Consider the following 4495-nt stretch of genomic DNA (forward strand, 5'->3'; position numbering starts at 1 on the left):
ACCATGCTCCTCATTGTAGGATTCCTACTTCGGTCTATGAGAACGGATGTAATATTTGCTACAAGTTCAGGGTGGTAGATAGCACCTAGAAAAATGACCATTTATGAAAAACTAGTGTCCCCATGTGTTACCTACCTGCATCATCATACCTACTCCAAAGCCCTGTCAAATGAAAGGACAACTTCTTTATCCAATCAGGATTTGCATTACTAATGTTGTCCACCTGTTCAACATTCACCTTATTAGGAAAACCACTTAGAGTAGAGGAAGAAAAGTCCATTATAAAAAACAAAACAAAACAAAAACCAGGCTGTTTTGGACATTTTTAGCAGAAACCAAATGACTCAACTGTCTGTTTCTCAGAAATGAAATTAGAATTTTCCATTTATTCAGGCACTTGCTTCCCTTCTCCAACTCCTGAAGAGTTGATAATAGCAGAGGACTTCGTGTGAAGTCAAGCAAAGGAGTCTTGAGATGACACAATCAGAACGTTCTGAATCTGCATTACTGGGGGAAATCTGTCTCCCGTTGTTGAGTTCTCCTCTTGATCCAGAGGAGTCATTTTGAAAGCCCGTTACAAAATGAATACTGGGAGCCCCGTGTTGAAAATCACTGAGCATTTTAGGCTGGGGTTAAGAGCAGAGCATTAAACCAAATCTGGGGCATTGCTGTGGCAGCCCTGAAGCTGGCCTTATCTTCTCTTACTCCTGGGTTGGAATCATGGGTTCATTTGATTGAAAACTCACAGAAAAGGTCCAATCCAATAAAAATAAATGGTAGCACTTTTCAGATTTAATTTTATGAGAGAGACTTTGTAATTACGCTTCAACTGAGAAAAAAAAGCTAACAAAGGATTTGCAGGAGGTATGAAATTGAGAAAACACAAGTTCTTTTTTTATAATGTAAATGTGTAATTAAAAGAAATCTTTTCCAAAATCATTCATCTTGAAAACAATCTTTAGTAATTCAATACTTTATTTAAGTACAATAATAACTAAATTATAATCAATGTAGCTAGGCTTCCTTGGTCAGCATATGGATGCTCACATTCTGGAAAGCATAATAGGAAACTGGAAGTGGAATGAATCAGATTTTGAGATCTAGCTCTGCGGGATGGGGCAGGGGTTAGGGAAGAGGGGTGAGGGAAAGTCTTTGCATTTTGGAAAATTGACAAAGTCCTCACCCACTTAAGTTAATTTTTTGATGCCAAACTCCCATGGTCTTGTTCATGATCCTTTCTGTCCACTTATATTTAGGGGTATGTCACCATTACATGATACACTAAATGTCCATAAAAGTAGACACTCATCTGTGATAACATCTCCACAGAAAATCCCCAAAGGAAATTGGGTTCATATTCAGTACAGAGACAGATGCAAATAGGTCATCATGTGCATCTCTGCTCATGAACACACGAATCAGCTGTTGGAAATAGAATATTTTAGAGCAGAGTTTGGCAGTTGATGACCCTTGGTCTGGGTCTGGCCTACAATCTGTTTTTGTTAATAAAGTTTTATTGGAACATAACCACATGTCCTTCTGTTTGCTGGTAAGTACAGTGACTTGGCACTACAAAGGCAGACTTAAGCACCTGCTGTGGATTCCTTGTGACCTGCAACACCCAAAATATTTACTGTCTGGCTCTTTATAGAAAAAGTTAGCTGATGACTGGTTTAGAGTCATGTATTTCATTTCTTAAGAAGATTTTATTTATTTGAGAGGGAGCGCGAGTGCAAGGGGAGTGAAGGGCAGAGGGAGAAGCAGGCTCGAGCTGGATGTGGGACTCGATCCCAGGACCCTGGGATCATGACCTGAGCCGAAAGCAGATGCTTAACAGCTGAGCCACCCAGGAGCCCCTCTATTTAAAATTTCTGTAACATATTGTGTGTGTGTAAAAACTGAAAATAGTGGTGACCTACTTGGATGCTTTATGGGAACAATTTTATCCATGTTTTATGGTCTTCAGGGTAAAGGTCTTTGAACTCCTTGGTTAAGTTTCTTCCTAGGTAGTTGATAATTCTAGATGCCATTGTAAATGGGAGTGTTTTCTTAATTTCTTGGCTACTTCATAGCTAGTGTATAGAAATGGAACAGATTTTTGTATATTTTGTATTCCATGACTTTACTGAATTCATTTATCAGTTTTTGTAGTTTTTTTGGTGGAGTCTTTAGGGTTTTCTATATATAGTATTAGGACATTTAGAAATGGTGAAAAGTTTATTTTGTTACCATTTCGATGCTTTTTATTTCTTGTTTGATTGCTGTGGCTACTTTGTTGGATAGAAGTGCTAAGAGTAGACGTGTTCTTGTCTTTTGCCTGATATTATAGGAAAAGCTTTCACTTCTTCATTGAGTGTGAGGTTAGGTGTGGGTTTTTTGTATATGGTCTTTATTATCTTGAAGTGTGTTTCCTCTAGCCCTACTTTGTTGAAAGTTTTTATCATCAGTGGATATTACAGTTTGCCAAATGCATTTTCTGCATCTATTGAGGTGATCGTTTTGGGAACAATTTTGTTTTGAGTGTTCCAATCAGCCAAAGAAAATGAGCTTCTGAACGTCTTACAAATTAAAAAATATATATGTATATTAAGTGATTTACTTCTAAGAGTAAACTCAAAATGAGAGTTTAAAAGGAACAAACATGCCAAGTATGCAACTTTGAATTTAATTTTTCAACAGATGTTATTTACTTAACAAAATAAAAATCAGTTTACTTTCACAGATGAAATTTAAAGTATACACACAGTGAGAGAGGTGAGCATGTTTTCTCAACCAAAATAATAAAGGGAGGGTAATACTATATGTATTCAAAGTGTGAGTGGACTTGAAGTTCTCTGAGAAAGAATATTGAATTTAGGACTTGTACCAAAGCTTGGGTGTGGAACACCTTGAGGTATTTTTATAGTTCTTGAAGTAAAAATAACACCTCTTCCGCTTTTTAAAAGATTGTTATAAAGCAGTGAATGATAAAAAATATTTATCCCATGAAAATATAAAGAACAACAATATCCACCATTCTGTTGAAGAAAAAGAACATTGTTATTTTTAATGTTTCCTATGTGCCCCTCCTTATTATAACCTGTTCTCCCTTCTCAGAGGAAATGGATGTCCTAAATTTTCTATTTATCAGCTCCTTTCAGACCTTCTTAAAAATTGAGATAAAATTGACATACGATGTTAGGTTGTACATCTGACACATACAACAATTCCATGTATGTATCTATTGTGAATTGATCACCACCGTGTTTGGTTAAGATCTCTGACTGTACATAGAATTTTTTTTTTGTTTGTGATGAAAACCTGAAAAAATTACACTTAGCAACTTTAAAGTATATAATACAGTAATAAAACACATAATACATTATTATATATTTAAAATATATAATGCAGAGGGGGCGGAGCAAGATGGCAGAGGAGTAGGAGACCTGGATTTCGTCTGGTCTCAGGAATTCAGGTGAATAGGGATCAAACCATTCTGAACACCTACGAACTCAACAGGAGATCGAAGAGAAGAAGAGTAACAACACTCTGAACAGAAAAGCGACCACTTTTGGTGGTCCTACTGGAGGTAGGACGTGCAGAGAAGTGGATCCGAGCCGATATTCGGGAGGATAGATGGCGGGGGAGGGGGCCTCCGTCGGCCGCTTCTGGCAAGTGCTAGAGCCGCGGAGCACAAAATCGGACCTTTTAGAAGTTGGCTCGGCTGAGGGACGTCGCTCCAGTGGCTAAGCGGGGGGTGGAATCCTCGTGGGACAGTGAGGTCTCAGGATCCTTGGGGTCACAGAAAGACCGGGGGTGCCTGAGTGTGGCAGAGCTCCCAGGGATCGGAGCAGGGAAGCCGGCTGCAGAGACGGAGCCGAGGCGCGGGCTCTCAGCTCGGGGTGGCCATAAACTGATCCGCGGCCCAGTCGGGCCACTGCTCCTCCAGCAGGGACCCAACAAGCGGCAGATCCGGGGAGACTCCCCTTCCACCCCCGGGAGGAGCGGCGCGGGAGCGCACCGCAGGGATCTGCTGGGTTTGGAGACTCCACACGGGGTCGGGAGCCAGAGATAGAAATGCTCGGTCACAGGCCGGGTGAGCACGGAGTGTGGCCGGAGACCAGGGAGATGGGAGTAATTGACTGATTTTCTCTGGGGGCGCACCGAGGAGCAGGGTCCCGAGTTCTCAGCTCCTCTGGGCAGAGCTTGGGAGGCCACCATTTTCACTCTGGTCCTCCAAAGTGTACCGAGAGCTTGCAGGGAACAAAAGCTCCTGAGAGCAAACCCGAGAAGCTTGCTTAGCCCGGACCGACAAGGGCGGGGCAATTCTGCCTCCGGCAAAGACTTTTGGGAACCATGGCAACAGGCCCCTCTCCCAGAAGATCAGCATGAACAGCCAGCAAGCCAAGACCAAGTTTACCGATCAAGGAGAATGGGAGAACGCCAGCGCTAGGGGAATACTGACATAGAATTCATGGCTTTTTTACCATAATTCATTAGTTTTTCAAAGGTAATT

Source organism: Callorhinus ursinus, unplaced genomic scaffold, assembly GCF_003265705.2.
Source record: "Callorhinus ursinus isolate GAN/ISIS: 27379988/994484 unplaced genomic scaffold, GSC_fseal_2.0 scaffold30, whole genome shotgun sequence".
Taxonomy (NCBI): domain Eukaryota; kingdom Metazoa; phylum Chordata; class Mammalia; order Carnivora; family Otariidae; genus Callorhinus; species Callorhinus ursinus.